Genomic DNA, 20672 nt, shown 5'->3' with positions numbered 1-20672 from the left:
TGCAGACAGGTCGCCATGGCAACACTGATAAGATATTACATTCACTGAATGGACTGGTTGGAAACTAATCAGATCAGGGGAAAGGACAGGGTTTGTCTGTTATTAACCACAATATAAGCTTAAACCAGAGTGAGTAACAGAATAGACTAGATTATAATGTGTGATGTTTATACCTATAGTTGTGAAACTATAAGAAATAACATTATTAACAGCAGGCAGGGTAGTTTAGGGAAAAATGAGAAAATTACTGAAGAAAAGTAACTGCTGGGAACCAGGGAATGTGTCCTTGTAAATCACAGATTAGAGAAATTCCAGCTGTCTTTTCCTCGCTTCCTGCCAAAACCCAGAGTCCGGTGCCAGAGATGGATCACTGCAGGGTATAAAAGTGAGGGGATCCTGATGTAAGGGGGCAGTCGGGACTGGAGACACCGGAGATCAAGCTCAGGGTGCCCGAGGATTCATCCAGCGGGCAGACCTCGTGTAAGTTACTGTGGACACGCGGGACTTGCATGTTTACTCTGATAGAGGATCAATGTAAGGTATGGTAGAGGACAGAGAATCTGTTGACCTTATATTTCTTAGTAAGGTGTTAAAGTTGCTGAGACTAGACTCTCGAACCTGCTAATTAATAAGACAAGGCATTAGCTAGAATCTTACACCTCTTTACTGTTCTGCTCCTCTGCTGCTTTTAAAGCTTTTCCATTTAAAATACTTTTCCTACTATTGTCTTCCTCTCAAAATGTATCAGTGGTAAATTTCATCTGACATCTACCTGCCCCATTTACTAACCTGTGTTTTCACACTGAAGTCACTCAACATTATCCGCCTCCCCACAACTACCCGCCAGTTTAAGACACAAACTCCGGGACAACCAGGAAGTGCTGGGAAATCCCCAGCGAGTCAGGGAGCGTCTGTAAATTGTTAAGGAGAATTTCAGTATTAAGGACTTTGCAAAGACTGTCGGGATACTTGACATTAAAACTGGCTAACAAGGGGCCCCTGAGCTCGCACGTAGGCAGGGGTGAGGTAATTGTCAGCTGCAGTTTTATTACTGAACATTTGTGGTCACCTTGCAACGATGAACAGTCTGGAACCATTGTTTACTTCTGCTTATCTCGTCTGCGGCCAGAGGTCCCAAAAGGTTTTAACCTATGGCCATCGTTTGCTTAAGAATAGATAACCGTTTTAGATGTCACGGGGGATCGCTGTGATTATGTAATCAACCGTCTAAGTTGTTTTGACTCCTGTATAAAGGTAGGAGCCTTGTGTGTGTAAAACGAGGAACTTGGCGATCACACGCTAGTGTGTAGCGGTTTCTCCCACAGCTCTGCAATAAAGCATTCTTTTACTTTGCCATTCAACTCATAGTCGGAGTTTTATTAACTCAGAAAGCTTCTGTTGGGTATCGCCCAAATTAGCTACAACAAATTGGCGCTGCGAGCAGGGTCACCGAGTGACTGGCCGCCCTGATCAAGCGGACACACGCTCGAGTGATTCAAAAAGAACAAAAGAGAGGTGAGATGGCATATGTAAAATTGTGCTAGGATACTAACAACCGTGAGACTGCATTTTATGTGATTCCAGGGAACCTAGGTATAGCCTAGGAGGAGAACTGGAGGAGAGGTAAAGGAGCCGGATCAACCTTTACATTTACACGTGACGGACCCCGAGAGAAAGGTATTCTCAGAATTGGGGGGGCCGAAGATAGTGACCAAGGGACATAATGTCGAGTAAGGATCTGAAGCGGGGGCCCCCGGGCTCCCTTATCGATACTTATATGACAGATAGATGTTCCCTAATTGAGAAAATGCAGAAAGACGGGTGGGATGTATCAAAAAGTTTGGACCAACAGCGGTCATGGTGGGGCACACAGAAAAAAGAAAGGACTAAGAAAGCAGGTGTACTGTTGGTTCATCAATTGGCAGGATTGATAGAACAGGCAGAAAAGGTGGCGGTAAGCCTTAAGGGAAAACAATTCCAGATAGATAACCTCCGGACGGAGTGTGAGGGATGTAAGTGGGAAAACCCAAGGGGGACGAATATATGTGTCTGCACTAATAGGGGGACCGACAGTGTGAGATGTTAGTGGACACTGGAGCTGCAATATCTATAACCAACCTCCCCCTTCCCACCACAAAGAAAAGTACAGTAATAATAGGGGTAGGCGGTGAAAACTTCACCGCCTTCCGTAGTATTCTACAAATTGTAGAAATAAATGGACGATATATTCCCATGAGATTTTATGTATGTAAGAACAATGAAGGTCAGCCCCAAAAAGGCACAGATAGGAAAAACCCAGGTCTTATATTTAGGGCACCTTATCTCACAAGGAGTAAAAGAGATGCCCGCAGATAGAAAAGGGGCAATACAAACTATGCCAAGACCTGTAACAGTAAGAGGAGTACGGAAAGTACTGGGGCTTTTTAATTACAGCCGAAACTTCATCCCGGGGTTCGCTAAAACAGCGGAACCCATACAGCGATTGGTTAAAGGGGGTAAGCCCGCCCTGGAACCCATCGAATGGGGTCCTGAGCAGGAACAAGCTTATACCCAACTTAAACGAGATCTGATATCAGCCCCAGGACTAGGACTCCCGGATATGAATAAACCCTTCCACATACATTGTGATAATGAGGAAGGATTTTATTCAGCCGTAGTCACCCAGGAGCACGGCGATAAACGTAGACCCATAGCATACTATTCCACTGCAGAAGGGCCAGTAGTATCGGGACTCTCACGCTGCATAGCCGCTCTAGATTGTGCAGCTTGGGCCGTAAAAATTAGCGAGCCCGTTGTAATGACAGGCGATATTGTTCTCCACACAAAGCATACTCTAGTAGAAATGTTAAACACTAGAAAATTGCGATCAGTCTCACACTTGAGACGAGCGAAATGGGAGGCTGTTCTCCTCCCTCCCAGTAAAGCAGTAACAATAGTCAGAGACGCAGGGGAAAACCCGGCTGAAGGAGTATTGGGATCGGGAGTGTCCCATGATTGTGGAGATGTAGATGCTGACTTAGAGGGAGACAAAATAAAAGACACTCCGTTACCAGGGGCTGAAGAGACACTGTACGTGGACGGGTCCCGAAAATATGTAGACGGACAGCCTCGTACGGGCTGGGCTGTGGTAAATAGTCAGATGAGGACTGTACGATCAGGGAGGCTTGAAGGAGGCTTGTCAGCCCAAGTGGCAGAACTAGTGGCATTAACAGTAGCACTAGAAGAGTCCGAGAATAAAATGGTAAATATATATACGGACAGCCGATATGCGTTCGGAGTAGTCCATGACTACATGACTGCATGGGGCAGACGGGGATTCGTAACTACTGGGGAACCCCCATAAGACATCAGGAAAGAATCAAAGCCCTCCTGGAAAGTAATAAGCCTAAACAGGTCGCAGTAATAAAGATTAAAGCGCACCAAAAAGAACCAGCCAGAGAGCCCGGAATGGAAGGGTTATATGGGCAACCAGGCAGCTGACAGGGCAGCTCAGGCAGCCCTGGTCTTGGAACGGAAAGAAGCAAACCTGGAACGGAAGTAGGGAAAGCAGATAGCGAAACAATCCGCGGAGTTAGCCTTAGAATGGGAACCCGAGGAACCTGTAGCCAGTGTAGATAGCCGAGGAAATGAAATTAGTATTGCCGAGCTACACGAGGATATATTACCTAGCGAAAGGCAAAGGTGGAAAGCACAAGGAGCCAGACCAAAAGCAGACGGAGTATGGCGAATAAATAACAAGGTAATGGCCCCCGAGTGTATACAGAATACCCTACTCGAATTACACCATGGATTAAGCCACTCTGGAAAGGAGGCGATGCAACAGACTTTAGGTAAGGAGTGGTGGTGGAAGGGTATGGGACGGGATATTGCTAAGTATTGTCAACGATGCATCGTGTGCGCTAAGCATAACCCAGGAAGACCGGTTAAGATTAAACTAGGACACCAACCCAGGCCTCGAGGGCCATGGGAACACTTGCAAATAGATTTTACAGGGCCCTTATCCATATCCCAGGGTAAGACGTACTGCCTGGTGATTATTGATCAGTTCACAAGATGGGTGGAGGCATTCCCCACCAGAAATTGTACTGCCACTACCGTCGCTCGAATCTTGGCGGAAGAGGTAATCCCACATTGGGGAATGCCGCTTCAGATAGATTCCAAACAAGGGACCCACTTCACAGGAGGTGTGGTCAAACATATGTGCCAGTTAATGGGAATTAAGCAAAAGTTTCATATACCCTACCATCCCCAGAGCTCGGGAATGGTAGAAAGAATGAACCGAACATTAAAAAATGCGTTGGCTAAGGCCATGCAGGAATCGGGAAAAACATGGGTGGAAGTGTTACCTATCATTCTGATGAAATTACGAGCCACCTGTAATCGCACTACAGGCCTTGCCCCGTATGAGCTTATGACAGGACGAGCAATGCAATTGCCAGAAGGCATAATTACGGGAGGGGTGGATGTAGGCCCCTTAAAGGACAAGCTACGGCGATATGTCCAAGAAATGAGTAAACAATTAAAAGAAATGCGGAAGCAAGTAAGGTACTGCCAGAAGGAGCAGGACGAGAAGGAACTCCCCTTCCCGTTACCAGAGTCCCTACAGCGGGAACTAGGGTAATGCTAAAGGTATTACCAATCAAATCAGGCTTTGCTTCCAGATGGACCAGGCCTTACGAAGTTATTATTAGTGGAGATACTTGCGCCTGTCTAGACATACGGGGAAAGGGAGTGTGGAAACATTGGACACAGCTAAAGATATATGAGCCCAAGTCATCCCTGGAGCCTCCTGAGAAGGAGACTACCGGGGAGAGTGTAACCACGAAAGAAAAGACTGACTAAATGAATGTAACCAGCATAAAATTAAGATTAAAGTTGTTAAGTTATTGTGTTAAGGACTCAATCTGTAGGGGCGTAAAACGCAGATTGAGAATTGATAATGTTTAGTTAAAGCATAAGGATTACGTCTCGAGGTCACAGAACTCGTGCTCGGCCTTGGAAAGGTGACTGCAGTTTTACGAGGTCTGGTATGGTGTTTGGATTGTTCTGGCCTGCTGAAATCCTACATCCATCGTACTCTCAGCCTGTGCTGGCCTTGATTGTGTTAAATTTCTAATTTTAAGTTGTAAGCTTTAATCTACCTCAAAAAGGGTGTGCATAGAAGTTACTAATGATACACCCTTGTATTATTTTCCAGGTCAACATCAGCTGATTAATGCCTGATACTTTGATCTGTTTGCCTGTGTGGGCATTTGTTTTGTGGCTTATTGCATCGGTTGTGCTTATATGCTTTTATCTTAACGCGTTAGTACAAGAGTGTTATCGGGAGGGCCAGAGAAAGAATAAGCCAGCTTCAGACAGGCAGTACCTACTTAAAATTGAAGATGAAGACCGTAATATGTTTAGTTGCGATAATATGCATTGTTACGGTAACCCGGGGCAGGCCGCGATGTAAGCGTGATTTACACGTAAATACCTTTGTTTATATGTCTTATGAGTATGCTAAGAAAAGGGGGCAGTCCAGCTGTTGGGTCTGTAGCCACATCCCGATACATAGTAGGGGTGGAATACCCCTTCGTCCGGTGGCCTTTAATGTGACTCAAATGCTAACATGGATGCACCACCAGAACCAGACTAACGTACCGTGTGAGGAGGCAGTTGGGAACAGTACTGCCACCAGGGGTGCGATCCGCCAGAACCCTTTTACTGGAATGAATTGTTCCGCCCTCAGGGTGGCGGGTTATGAAATGACCGAGTTTGAGAGATGGTACTTTCCATCCTATAATAACAGTGTAAACCCCCCTTATCTGGTACTAATCAATACCAGTGGAATGGGAAACCCAAAGACGGGAATATGTATTATGCGTAACATAAAGAAAGGTGGTGTCCCGGTAGGAAACAATAGCTGCTATAAGATCATTAGCTGTACCACCGGGCCCAATGGGACGAACCAAGCGAACAGGATTCTGATCCCCCCGACCAGGGTACCAGGAATCCGTTATCGTAACGGGACCAGGCACATACAATTGGGAGCAGGATCCAGGTAACCCAAGCCCTGGGTTAGATAATTTAAAGGCATACAACAGCACATACTTTATATGTGGTCACAAAGCCTACCCGTGGCTGCCCCGGTCTTGGACCGGGTCTTGCTATTTGGGGTACGCGTGCTCACATATGTCTACCATCTGTCCTCCCTAACGGACCACCATCAATACCGAGCCAAGCGTGACATTACAGAGACCGAGAGGTATTTCACCATTTTAGTCCCTGGTTATGGGGTGGGCAGAGCCATAAAGGAAATCCAGCTTGTGGCGTCATTATTAGAGTCAGTAACTAATGACACCGAGGAGGCATTCACATTTATAAGTGATGAGATGACAGCGATACGAACCGTTGCCTTACAGAACCGAATGGCAGTGGATTACTTGCTAGCAGAGAGGGGTGGTACATGTGCCCTGATAGGGCAGGAGCGTTGTACTTACATCCCAGATAGTTCAGAGAATATCACAAACTTGGTAAACCATATGAGGGAGGAAGTGAAGAAACTCCATACTGATCCTGGAACAGGATGGTTGGAATGGCTAGGACTAACAGGATGGGGTCCATGGATAATGCATACAATGGTAATTATAGTCGCGATATGCGTTGCTATATGCTGCCTGTTAACTACTGTAAACGCTTGTTGCAAAATGGCAATGACACCGGTAATGCCAGTCAGTGTTATTCAGGCGGATGAACTATCGCTTATGGAAGAGGACAAGGCGGGCGAACCTGAGCCGCCTGACGTCCCCGGGATGAGGCAGTGGTTGTAAGAACAACACTGTGAAGAAAGAAGATTGATGGTCAGCTGGAACAAGAAGATCGTGATCCAGGACCAAAAGGAGGGATTGTTAAGGAGAATTTCAGTATTAAGGACTTTGCAAAGACTGTCGGGATACTTGACATTAAAACTGGCTAACAAGGGGCCCCTGAGCTCGCACGTAGGCAGGGGTGAGGTAATTGTCAGCTGCAGTTTTATTACTGAACATTTGTGGTCACCTTGCAGCGATGAACAGTCTGGAACCATTGTTTACTTCTGCTTATCTCGTCTGCGGCCAGAGGTCCCAAAAGGTTTTAACCTATGGCCATCGTTTGCTTAAGAATAGATAACCGTTTTAGATGTCACGGGGGATCGCTGTGATTATGTAATCAACCGTCTAAGTTGTTTTGACTCCTGTATAAAGGTAGGAGCCTTGTGTGTGTAAAACGAGGAACTTGGCGATCACACGCTGGTGTGTAGCGGTTTCTCCCAGAGCTCTGCAATAAAGCATTCTTTTACTTTGCCATTCAACTCATAGTCGGAGTTTTATTAACTCAGAAAGCTTCTGTTGGGTATCGCCCAAATTAGCTACAACAAAATGGAGGAGAAATGGAGATTTGTCAGGGAGCATCTGTAAATGGAGGTGAAATGGTGACTGGTCAGGGAGCATCTATAAATGGAGAAGAAATGGAGACTGGTCAGGGAGTGTCTGCAAATGGAGGAGAAATGGAGACTGGTCAGGGAGCGTCTGTAAATGGAGGAGAAATGGGGACTGGTCAGGGAGCGTCTGTAAATAGAGGAGAAATGGGGACTGGTCAGGGAGGGTCTGTAACATAGAAACATAGAAGATAGGAGCAGGAGTAGGCCATTCGGCCCTTCGAGCCTGCTCCGCCATTCAATGAGATCATGGCTGATCATTCAAATTCAGTACCCTGTCCCTGCCCTCTCCCCATATCCCTTGATCCCTTTAGCCTTAAGAAATATATCCAACTCTTTCTTGAATATATTTAATGAACTGGCCTCCACCGCCCTCTGTGGCACAGTATTCCACAGGTTCACCACTCTTTGGGTGAAGAAATTCCTCCTCATTTCAGCCCTAAATGTCCTACCCCTTATCCTTAGACTATGACCCCTGGTTCTGGACTCCCCGACCATCAGAAACATCCTTCCAGCATCTAGTCTGTCCAGGCCTGACAGAATTTTATAGGTTTCGACGAGATCCCCTCTTAATCTTCTAAACTCCAGTGACTATAAGCCCAATCGACGCAATCTCTCCTCATACATCATTCCTGCCATCCCAGGTATCAGCCTGGTGAATCTTCGCTGCACTCCTTCCATGGCAAGAACGTCCTTCCTCAGATAAGGCGACCAAAACTGCACACAATACTCAAGGTGCGGTCTCACCAAGGCCCTGTACAACTGTAGCAAGACATCCTTGTTCCTGTACTCGAACCCTCTTGCTATGAAGGCCAACATACCATTTGCCTTCTTAACCACCTGCTGCACCTGCATGCTTACCTTCAGCGACTGGTGCACAGAAACACCCAGGTCTCTTTGCACTTCCCCTTCTCCCAATCTATTGCCATTCAAATAATAATCTGCCTTCCTGTTTTTGCCATCAAAGTGGATAACCTCACATTTATCCACATTATAGTGCATTTGCCATGTTTCTGCCCAATCACCCAACCTGTCCAAATCGTACTGGAGTTTCATGACATCCTCCTCACAGCATACCCTCCCACCCAGCTTTGTGTCATCTGCAAATTTGGAGATATTACATCCAATTCCCTCGTCCAGATCATTAATATATATTGTGAACAGCTGGGGTCCTAGGACCGATCCTTGCGGTACCCCACTAGTCACTGCCTGCCACTCGGAAAACGACCCGTTTATTCCAACTCTTTGCTTTCTATCCGCCAACCAGTTGTCTATCCAAGTCAATACCTTGCCCCCAATCCCATGTGCCTTAATTTTGCACGCTTATCTCTTATGCGGGACCTTATCGAAAGCCTTCTGAAAGTCCAAATACACCACATCCACTGGTTCTCCCTTATCTATTTTACCAGTTACATCCTCAAAAAATTCCAGTAGATTAGTCAAGCATGATTTACCTTTTGTAAATCCATGTTGATTTTGTCCGATCCTGTCACTACATTCCAAGTGCTCTGCTATTACATCTTTTATAATGGACTCGAGCATTTTCCCCACTACCGATGTCAGGCTTACCAGTCTATAATTCCCCGCTTTTTCTCTGCCACCTTTTTTGAATAGTGGGGTAACATTAGCTACCCTCCAATTCATGGGTACTGTTCCAGAGTCTATTGAGTTCTGGAAGATGGCCAGCAATGCATCTACTATTTCTAGGGCCACTTCCTTAAGTACCCTGGGATGTAGATTATCAGGCCCTGGGGATTTATCGGCATTCAGTCCCATCAATTTTCCTAACACCATTTCCCTACAAACACTGATTTCTTTCAGTTCCACCCTTTCATCAGACCCTATGTTCCCCAGTATTTCTGGGAGGTTATTTGTGTCCACCTTTGTGAAGACAGAACCAAAATATGTATTTAGTTGGTCTGCCATTTCTTTGTTCCCCATTATAAATTCCCCCGATTCTGACTGCAAGGGACCTACGCTTGACTTCACCAATCTTTTTATCTTCACATATCTATAAAAGCTTTTACAGTCAGTTTTTATCTTCTCTGCAAGCTTACTCTCATACTCTAGTTTCACCCTCTTAATTAATCCCTTTGTCCTCCTTTGCTGAATCCTGAACTGCTCCCAATCCTCAGGATTATTGCTTTTTCTGACCAATTTGTATGTCCTCTCCTTGGATCTTATGCTATCCCTAATTTCCCTTGTTAGCCACGGTTGAGTCACCTTTTTTGTTTTATTTTTATGCCAAACTGGGATGAACAACTTCTGTAGTTCATCCATTCGGTCTTTGAATGTTTGCCATTGCCTATCCACCGTCAACCCTTTGAGTGCCATTCCCCAATCAATCCTACCCAACTCGCTCCTCAGACCATCGTAGTTTCCTTTATTTAAATTGAGGACCCTAGTTTCTGAGTCAGCTACTTCATTCTCCATCTTAATGAAGAATTCTATCATATTATGATCGCTCCGACCCAAGGGGCCTCGTACAACAAGATTGCTAATTAATCCTTTCTCGTTACATAATACCCAGTCTAAGATGGCCTGATCACTGGTTGGTTCCTCGACATATTGGTCCAGGAAACCATCCCATAAACACTCCAGGAATTCCTCCTCCACAGTATTGTTACTAATTTGGTTAGCCCAATCTATATGGAGATTAAAGTCACCCATGATGACTGCTGTGCCCTTATTGCACGCTTTTATTTTTCTTTTAATGCCATTCCCAACCTCCGCCTTACTGTTTGGAGGTCTATATACCACTCGCACTAATGTTTTTTTCCCCTTAGTATTTCTCAATTCTACCCATACAGATTCCACATCATCAGAGCTAATATCCTTCATTACAATTGTGTTAATCCCTTCTTTAATCAGTAATGCTGCCCCACCTCCCTTTCCTTTTTGCCTATCTTTCCTGAATATTGAATACCCCTGGATGTTGAGTTCCCAGTCCTGGCCTTCCTTGAGCCACGTTTCTGTAATCCCAACCAAATCATATTTGTTTACCTCTATTTGCGCAGCCAATTCATCCACCTTATTACAAATGCTCCTCGCATTAAGACACAAAGCCTTCAGGCTTGTTTTTTTAACACTCTTAGACCTATTAGAATTATTATTTACTGTGGCTACGTTTGATTTAAACCCTTGATTTCTCTGACTGCCACTTTTGTTTTTCTCCTTCCTATTTTTTGCTTTTATCCTTGTTTCCCTTTCCTCTGTCTCCCTGCTCAGGTTCCCAACCCCCTTCCATTTTAGTTTACACCCTCCCCCACAGCACTAGCAAACAAACCCCCTAGGACATCAGTTCCAGCCCTGCCCAGGTGCAGACCGTCCGGTTTGAACTGGTCCCACCTCCCCCAGAACCGGTTCCAATGTCCCAGGAACTTGAATCCCTCCCCCTGGCACCATTCCTCTAGCCACATATTCATCTGAACTATCCTTCTATTTCTACTCTGACTAGCATGTGGCACTGGTAGCAATCCTGAGATTACTACCTTTGAGGTCCTGTTTTTTAATTTACCTCCTAACTCCCTATATTCCGCTTTTAGGACCTCATCCCGCTTTTTACCTACATCGTTGGTGCCTATATGCACCACGACCACTGGCTGTTCACCCTCCCCTTCCAAGATGTTCTGCAGCCGCTCGGAGACATCCTTGACCCTTGCACCAGGGTGGCAACACACCATCCTGGAGTCTCATTTGCGGCTGCAGAAACGCCTATCTATTCCCCTTACAATTGAATCCCCTATTACTTTAGCTCTACGACTCTTTTTCCTCCCATTCTGTGCAGCAGAGCCACCCCTGGTGCCAGGAAGTTGGCTGCTGCTGCCTTCCTCTGATAAGCCATCCCCCCCAACAGTACTCAAAGTGGTGTATCTGTTGGAGAGGGGAATGGCCACAGGGGACCCCTGCACTACCTGCCTGCGCCTAGTACTCTGCCTGTTGGTCACCCGTTCCCTTTCTTCCTGTCCAAACTCTACCTGTGGTGTGTCCAACTCCGTAAACGTGCTATTCACGATGTCCCGAGCATCGTGAACGCTCCAGTATGCATCCAATCGCAGCTCCAGCGCCGCAATGCGGTCTGTCAGTAGCTGCAGCTGGGTGCACTTCCTGCACATGTAGTTGCCAGGGACACAGGAAGTGTCCCTGAGTTCCCACATATCGCAGGAGGAGCAGATCACAGGGCCGGGCTGTCCTGCCATGATTTACCCTTTAATTAATTGAATTTAAATTAAATCAATCAATCCCACTAATTACACTACAGTTCATTAGTTTACCAACAGTGCCCGCTACACCAGAGAGACCTTAGAAACTATAAACCAGAGTTAAAGTTTAAAAAAGAGAGAAATACTCACCAACCAATCACTTACCTGCTTCCTGCTGACGTCACACTTTGATTACTTTTTACCTCTCTCCCCTGCTGCTGAGTTAGTCGGACTGCTCCTCGCTCCTTGCTGCCAGTTTTAAGCTCTGCCGCGCTCGATGCTGCTCTCACCCAGGTCCAGGCTCTGTGGTTGGGCCTCGCTCCTCGCTGCCGGTTATAAGCTCCGCCTCGCGCTGCAAGTCTCACCCAGGTCCCATGCTCTGGTCGGGCCTCGCTCCTCGCTGCCGGTTATAAGCTCCGCCTCACGCTGCAAGTCTCACCCAGGTCCGATGCTCTGGTCGGGCCTCGCTCCTCGCTGCCGGTTATAAGCTCCGCCTCGCGCTGCAAGTCTCACCCAGGTCCGATGCTCTGGTCGGGCCTCACTGCTGCCAGTTATAAGCTCCGCCTCACACTGCAAGTCTCACCCAGGTCCGATGCTCTGGTCGGGCCTCGCTCCTCGCTGACGGTTATAAGCTCTGCCTCGCGCTGCAAGTCTCACCCAGGTCCGATACTCTGGTCGGGCCTCGCTCCTCGCTGCCGGTTATAAGCTCCGCCTCACGCTGCAAGTCTCACCCAGGTCCGATGCTCTGGTCGGGCCTCGCTCCTCGCTGCCGGTTATAAGCTCCGCCTCGCGCTGCAAGTCTCACCCAGGTCCCATGCTCTGGTCGGGCCTCGCTCCTCGCTGCCGGTTATAAGCTCCGCCTCGCGCTGCAAGTCTCACCCAGGTCCGATGCTCTGGTCGGGCCTCGCTCCTCGCTGCCGGTTATAAGCTCCGCCTCGCGCTGCAAGTCTCACCCAGGTCCGATGCTCTGGCCGGGCCTCGCTCGCTGCCGGTTATAAGCTCCGCCTCGCGCTGCAAGTCTCACCCAGGTCCGATGCTCTGGTCGGGCCTCGCTCGCTGCCGGTTATAAGCTCCGCCTCGCGCTGCAAGTCTCACCCAGGTCCGATGCTCTGGTCGGGCCTCGCTCGCTGCCAGTTATAAGCTCCACCTCGCGCTGCAAGTCTCACCCAGGTCCGATGCTCTGGTCGGACCTCGCTCCTCACTGCCGGTTATAAGCTCCGCCTCGCGGAGGAGAAATGGTGACTGGTCAGGGAGCGTCTGTAAATGAAGCCGAAATGGTGACGCATTAGGAGCGTGTAAAGAAGTAGAAAAAGTAAACAGTTAGGAGCACATAGATGGGCTGGTAGAATGGGCAGGCACATGGCTGATGTAATTCAGTGCAGCGAAGTGTAAAGTAATGCATTTTGGAAGGTCGAAAGAAGAGAGGCAATATAAACTAAATGGTACAATTTTAAACCGGGTGCAGGAACAGAGAGATCTGGGATTGTGTGTGCACGAAACATTGAAGATGGCCGGACAAGTTAATTGTTAAAATAGCATACGGGATCCTTGGCTTTATTAACAGAAGCATAGAGTACAAAGCAAGGAAGTTATGCTGAACCTTTATAAATCTCTCGTTCGAGTATTGTGTCCAATTCTGGGCACCACACTTTAGACAAGACCTCAAGGCCTTGGAGAGGGTGCAGAGGAGATTTACTCGGATGGTGCCAGGGATGAGCGGGTTTCAGTTATCTGGAGAAGCTGAGACTGATCTCCTTCGGGCAGAGAAGGTTAAGGGGAAATTTAATAAGGGTGTTCAAAATTATGAGGGGTTTTCATGGAGTCGATAGGATAGTAGATGTTTCCACTGGCAGGAGGGTCGGTAATCAGAGGACACAGAATTAAAATAATTGGGCAAAAAGCCAGGGGGGAGGTGGGGAGAGATTCTTAAATCGGTGACTTGTTGTGATCTGGAATGCATTGCCTGAAAGGCTGGTGGAAGCAGATTCAATAGTAACTTTTTAAAGGGAATTGGATAAGCACTGGCCGAGGAATATTTTCCAGTCTATGGGGAAAGAGCCGGGCAGTGGGACTAATTGAATGGCTCTTTCAGAGAGCAGCGCAGGTACGATGGATGAATGGCCTCCTTCTGTGCTGTATGATTCTGTGAAATGGTGATGGTCAGAAAGTGTCTGTAGAAGAAGGTAAAATGGAGAGTGTTCAGGGAGAGCCCAGCACCAAAACAGGGAGATATTACAGATGGACAGGGAGGGCCGGAGTGTTGGAAAGAGCGGGAGAGATCACAGACACCCAGCCAGAGACAGCAGCTTCAGGGGAGGAGAGGGAGGGGAGCCAGTGAGTGTAGAACTGAACCCAGCCAGAGTCAGCACCTTCAGGGGAGGAGAGGAAGGGGAACCAGTGAGTGTAGAACTGAACCCAGCCAGAGTCAGCACCTTCAGGGGAGGAGAGAGGGGAACCAGTGAGTGCAGTGCTGAACCCAGCCAGAGTCAGCACCTTCAGGGGAGGAGAGGGAGGGGAACCAGTGAGTGTAGAACTGAACCCAGCCAGAGTCCACACCTTCAGGGGAGGAGAGGGAGGGGAACCAGTGAGTGTAGACCTGAACCCAGCCAGAGTCAGCACCTTCAGGGGAGGAGAGAGGGGGGAACCAGTGAGTGTAGAACTGAACCCAGACAGAGTCAGCACCTTCAGGGGAGGAGAGAGAGGAGAACCAGTGAGTGTAGAACTGAACCCAGCCAGAGTCAGCACCTTCAGGAGAGGAGAGGGAGGGGAACCAGCGAGTGTAGAACTAAACCCAGCCAGAGTCAGCACCTTCAGGGGAGGAGAGGGAGGGGAACCAGTGAGTGTAGAACTGAACCCAGCCAGAGTCAGCACCTTCAGGGGAGGAGAGGGAGGGGAACCAGTGAGTGTAGAACTGAACCCAGCCAGAGTCAGCACCTAGAATTGTCTGTTCTGATTTTCTATCCTTGCTTTGCAGTGATGACTTTTGTAAACTCCTTTTACAGGCTGTAAGACCGCAAACTCAAACCAAACATCACATCAAAATCTGACAGAGTCACTTCATTCATCAGGACCTGAATATCATCAGCCTTTGAATGTGGAAGGAGAAATGTTTGTCTGTTCTGTCTGTGGGAAAAGATGTCAAACATCAGTGTGACTGGAAAAGCACCGAGACACACACACCTGAGTGAGAGTGTTCCAGTGCACTGACTGTGGAAAGAGCTTTAACCAGTTACACAGCCTGAAAAAACATTGCACCATTCACAGCGGGGAGAAACCATACACGTGTTCTGTGTGTGGACGAGGCTTCAACTGATAGTCCAACCTGGAGAGACACAAGGATACCCGCACCACAGAGAAACCCTGGAAATGTGGGGACTGTGGGAAGGGATTTAATTACCCGTCTGAGCTGGAAACTCATCAATGCAGTCACACTGGGGAGAGACCGTTCAGTTGTTCTCAGTGCCTGAAGACTGTCAAAGAATCATTAAACGTGCTGAAACACCAGCAAATTCACACTGGGGAGAGGCCATTCACCTGCTCATTGTGTGGGAAGGGATTTTCTCAGTCCAACCACCGGCTGACACACCAGTGATTTCACAGTGATGAGAGACTGTTCAGGTGCTCTCACTGTGCAAAGACATTTGCCCACTCATCCAACCTACTGAAACACCAGCGACTTCACACCAGGGACTTCACACCAGGGAGAGGTCATTTACCTGCTCCGTATGTGGGAAAGAATTTACTCGTTCATCCAACATGCGGACACACAAGCGAGTTCACACTGGGGAGAGGCCGTTCACTTGCTCTGTGTGTGGGAAAGGATTTGCTCATTCTTCCCACCTGCAGACACACCAGCAAGTTCACACTGAGGAGATGCCATTCACCTGCTCTGTGTGTGGGATGAGATTCACTCAGTCATCCAACTTCCGGACACACCAACTTGTTCACACTAATAAGAGACCTTTTAAATGTTCTGAGTGTGAGAAGATCTTTAAAAGCACAAAGAATCTGCGGACACAGCAGCGAGTTCACACTGGGGAGAGGCCATTCACCTGCTCCGTGTGTGGGAAGGGATTCACTCAGTTGTCCAACCTGCAGACACACCAGCGAGTTCACAAGTGACTGCAGGTGTTGGATTCTGTTCTTATTGCTGCTGTTAATCACATCCAGGACTGAACCATGTTCATTCTGACAGTTGGGGTTTGTTTCAGCTGATGTTAGTAACCCCTATAACTGGGCTGGAGTTTGATCTGTATCAGTGTCAAATAAATGAGCTTTGTTTCTCACACACGCAGTGTGTCGAGTCCTTGATATCTCGACAATAAGACGAGCTGATTGAGGACTTGTTACAAACTGAGTGGAATCCATCTGAGAACTGAGTTCCCACAACTTGTTAAAAGATGGATCTACAAGATGTCCAAGTCTGACAGGACAGAAAATTCTATTATATCACAGGGTCCACTTCAACCATCCAGGGCAGTGAGCCCCTGTAATATTGGATTTTAACCTATGGGAAATATTCTGATGATCTGTTATTGTCACGGGGCAAAGCAGCCTTGTTACTTTAACATCAGTTTAATCAGACTCAATGGACAATCCGATCTTCAAAGGGAAACGTCTCCTTAAAGCTGACGGTGTCGGCAGTTCTGCAGCTCATTTCTCAGTGTGAACGTGTCAGAATGAAAAGCTTTAACAACAGCCGATGTTTCACAAAGGGAGACCTCACCAGACCAAAGGCCATTGGTGGAGTTTAATGGGCTGTTTGTGTCACTGGGCTACAGGAGGCCATTTTTAACCAAAGGAAAACTGTTCACAGCAAACAGAGAGTTTAACAGACTGTCCCTGGTCCACTCGAACCCCCACCTTCTCTCTCTCTCACTATTTATGGGCACAGCTGCAGTAATTGCTCCTCTTGTAGGAACTGGTGTTCCTAGCTGAAGAATTGAGATCGACTCAGAGAATAAAAAACAATAAAATTTAATGAACAAACGAAGCTGTACAGTAAACTGTAGGATACAATGCAAATAGGTCTGGTCTGCTTGAAAGCCTCTCTGGAACTGCTAGAAGGTTCCGAGCTCTGACGTCATGACGTCATCACGTTCTTCCCACCGTTGAGAGATGACGTGACGGGCGGCATGACGTCATCACGCGGAGTACAGGAAAGAAGCCACAGTACAGTTAACAGATACATTAAAGGTGCAGCCCCCAGGTGTACTACATTGCTGTAAAAGGAATTATATACAATTGTCCGTAATCCTCTGGTGGTTCCGCCACATGCGCTCCCCCAGAATTGCTTTTAACGGAAAAGGTAAAGCGAGAAGGGGGTCTGACGAGTCTGTCCGACGGACTGCGATACCCTGGCAACTGGAACGGAGTGCTAGAAGATGAACTGGCCGTTGGCTGTGGGTGGGATGACGCCACAGGCGGAGGAGAAGAAGGAGCCGGCTGTGGTCGACCCGGTGAGGCGGGCACTGGCGACTCGGCGGATGACTGTGGCTGTACTGGACCAGCAATCGACGGTGGATGACCACGACGAGGCGGCTGAGCGGTGACGACTGGTTCGCTCAGATCCAGATGCGCCGGTTTCAACCGGTTGATGGAGATGTGGTCAGGCTTGCCGCCGACGTCGACTATGAAGGACTTGTCACCTGACGAGATGATGCGGAACGGGCCTGTGTAAGGTGGTTTGAGCGGGTCTTTGCGAGCATCTTGCCGAATGAACACGTATTCTGCGCTCTTCAGATCCACCGGGACATGGGAGCGCTGCAGGTCATGATGCGACGTAGGCACCAGGATGAAATTCTTAGCCGCTTCCTGGTGGCTGACGAGCTGCTGAGCTGGGGACCAGGGTTCCGTGTGAGGAGGAAGAAAATCACCCGGCACTCTGAGTGGTTGGCCGTAAACCAGCTCTGCCGAAGAAGATTGTAGGTCATCCTTAGGTGCCGTGCGAAGACCTAGCAGCACCCAAGGGAGCCTGTCCACCCAACTAGGCCCACGGAGACTAGCACGCAGTGCCGCTTTAAAGGACCTGTGGATTCTCTCACACAAACCGTTCGCCTGTGGATGGTAGGCGGTGGTACGATGAAGCTTGGTGCCTAAACCTTGGGCTACAGCGTTCCACAGCTCAGAGGTAAATTGAGGCCCCCGGTCGGAGGAGATGTCAGCCGGTTCCCCAAACCGAGCTACCCACGACAAGATGAAGGCTCTGGAGACGTCTGCCGCTGTGGTGGCAACCAAAGGAATTGCCTCTGGCCACCTGGTGGTGCGGCCTACCACGGTGAGGAGGTGAGTGTACCCCCGAGAAGAAGGGAGAGGACCAACCAGGTCCAAGTGCACATGGTCGAATCGGCGCTCCGGAACCGGAAAAGTGGCAACTGGGGCCTTAACATGGCGTTGGATTTTAGACTTCTGGCAACTCACGCAGGTATTGGTCCAGTCACGGACGTCGAGATGCATGCCCTTCCAGATAAATTTCTTTGCCATGAGTCGTTGTGATGCTCTCATGCCAGGGTGTGACAACCCGTGGATAGTGTCAAAAATTCTCCTGCGCCATTCGACTGGAATGATTGGACGTGGGACGCCCATCGAGATGTCACAAAGGAGTGTGGTCCCTGCTGCCTGGAAACTGACATCAGCCACTTGTAAGCTGGAAGGTGCGGTCCGGTATGCCTGCACTTCAGGGTCTGCCTTCTGTTCTTTTGCCAAACCAACATAGTCGACTCCCAGGTGTACTGCGTGGAGCTGGGCGCGGGAGAGACAATCCGCCACCAGGTTGTCTTTGCCAGAGACATGTTGTTGATTGTATGTCGGTTGTAAATTCTGATATGTACGTAAGATGACGTTGTTGCCATGCCGACCATGGTTCCGCCGTCTTGGCCATCGCAAACGTAAGTGGCTTGTGGTCTACAAAAGCCGTGAATGGGTGTCCTTCCAGTAGGAAGCGAAAATGGCGGATGGCCAGAAACAATGCCAACAACTCCCTATCAAAAGTACTATACTTGCGTTCGTTTTTTCGCAATTGGCGGCTGAAGAAAGCCAGTGGTTGCCATGTGCCATCGACCCACTGCTCTTGTACTGCCCCGATGGCATAATCAGATGCGTCTGTGGTAAGGGCAATGGTTGCGCCCAGAAAGGGATGTGCCAACATGGTCGCAGCAGCCAAAGTGTTCTTAGTGTCGCGGAAAGCCTGGTCCATCTGGGGTGTCCAATCGATCGGGTCTTTGCCCAATTTACCTCTTAGGGCCTCGTACAATGGTTGCATCAACAGGGCCGCCTTGGGGATGAACCAATGATAAAAGTTGACCATTCCCAGAAATTCCTGGAGGGCCCTGACGGTCTGAGGGAGAGGGAACGAGGTGACTGCTTCCACCTTCATGGCCAGCGGGACGGCGCCTTCTGAGGTGATTCTGTGTCCCAGAAAATCAATGCTGTGCAACCCAAACTGGCACTTGGCCGGGTTGATAATAAGGCCGTGTTGGCTGAGACACGAAAAAAGGGTACGCAAGTGCGTAATGTGTTCTTTCATGCTGTTACTGGCGATAAGGATGTCATCTAGGTAGACGAAGATGAGCGGCAGATCGCGCAACACGGAATCCATGCGGCGTTGGAAGGCTTGTGCTGCATTCTTCAGCCCAAACGGCATGCGAAGGAACTCAAAGAGCCCAAAAGGTGTGATGACGGCAGTTTTGGGGACGTCCTGATGATAACCTCGGACGAGGTCTACTTTGGAAAAGATGGAATTCCCTGCCAGACGGGCCGAAAAATCCTGTATATGAGGAATAAGGTACCGATCCAGTGTGGTAGCTTCATTCAGGCATCTGTAGTCGCCGCATGGTCGCCAACCGCCGCCCGGCTTAGGAACAATGTGTAATGGCGAGGACCAAGGACTATTCGAACGTCGAATAATTCCGAGGCGTTCCATGTTATGGAACTCTGCCTTGGGGGGCCGCGAGTTTACCGGGTTCCAGCCGTCGAGCTCTCGCATAAACGGGGGATCCTGTCGTGGTAATGTGGTGTGCAACACCATGCCTCGTGACTGAAGAAGAAAATGTGGGTATGGTGAGCTCAGGGAACTCACTGAGAAGATGAGAAAACTCATTTGGAGAAGGGACTGCAGAGGCAATTGACCAAGACATCGCGGTGCTTCGGTGGCAGGGGACCGAGTGAAAAGTGGAGGCACTGATTAGCCGGCAGTGTCGGACGTCGACAAGAAAACCGTTTGCGCAAAAGAAATCTGCCCCCAGGATGGCCTGTGAGACTTTCGCCGTGATGAACTTCCAAACAAAACGTTGGCCGCCAAATCTCAACTGGACCCTGCGCTTTCCGAAAGTGCGGATGGCCGCACCATTTGCTGCCTCGAGGGAGGGACCTTGACCGCCGGATTGAAGATCGAGCTTCGACACTGGTAGGATACTGCACTGGGAGCCAGTATCACAGAGAAAATGTCGCCCTGACAGGGAGTCTGTAATGTATAGGAGTTCCCCTGCGGACCTGATGGCCATCGCAACTCCGGCGTGTCCCTTCGGCCTTATTGATCTTCTCAGAAACCGTTGGTTTGAGGTAGGTTTTTTTTTGGTGAGAAACTGCAGGGCGGAAACGGCAATTTCTGGCTTTCGCGCCAAAACGAGCGTGGTATGCACACCAGCCTGCAGGAGGAGGAGTCAGCTTCGCTCTTGTGGGGGATGGGTGCCTCGTGGCTGCACAACACTGCTGTGCGCCTGAGCATATTTTATCCGCCTCTGCAGCGAGTTCAGCACAGTTTTGGCGCCTTGTGGCTGCACAAGATTGTTGTGAGATGGTGAATATTTTATCCGCTTCTGCAGCGAGTTCGGCACAATCCGTGATCGCGGAATTGGCCAAGGCCGTCTGTACTGGCTCTGGCAGCTGACAGAGAAACAGTTCGCGGAACAGAAAACATTGCGATTCCGAGCCCAAAAGCGTGAGCATTTGGCTCATGAGCTCTGAGGGTTTTGAGTCCCCGAGGCCGGGCATGGAGATAAGTCTGCGAGCGCGCT

General features: G+C 48.8%; 1 protein-coding gene and 2 pseudogenes across 1 annotated transcript in view; 2 read left to right on the top strand and 1 right to left on the bottom strand.

Annotated features, from left to right (window-relative positions):
* Positions 1–20672, bottom strand: part of LOC147119209 (uncharacterized) — a 139291-nt pseudogene that overhangs the window by 25465 nt on the left and 93154 nt on the right.
* LOC147119210 (uncharacterized) overlaps positions 1–20672 on the top strand; it is a 96216-nt gene that overhangs the window by 13071 nt on the left and 62473 nt on the right. The gene's annotated exons all lie outside the window — the stretch shown is intronic.
* The window catches only part of LOC147119212 (uncharacterized), a 42616-nt pseudogene continuing 28584 nt past the window's right edge, over positions 6641–20672 (top strand).

This window comes from Somniosus microcephalus, chromosome 4, assembly GCF_052327205.1.
Source record: "Somniosus microcephalus isolate GS21.2 chromosome 4, FLI_Smic_1.0, whole genome shotgun sequence".
NCBI classification, from domain to species: domain Eukaryota; kingdom Metazoa; phylum Chordata; class Chondrichthyes; order Squaliformes; family Somniosidae; genus Somniosus; species Somniosus microcephalus.
This window is presented reverse-complemented; position numbering and strand designations above follow the sequence as displayed.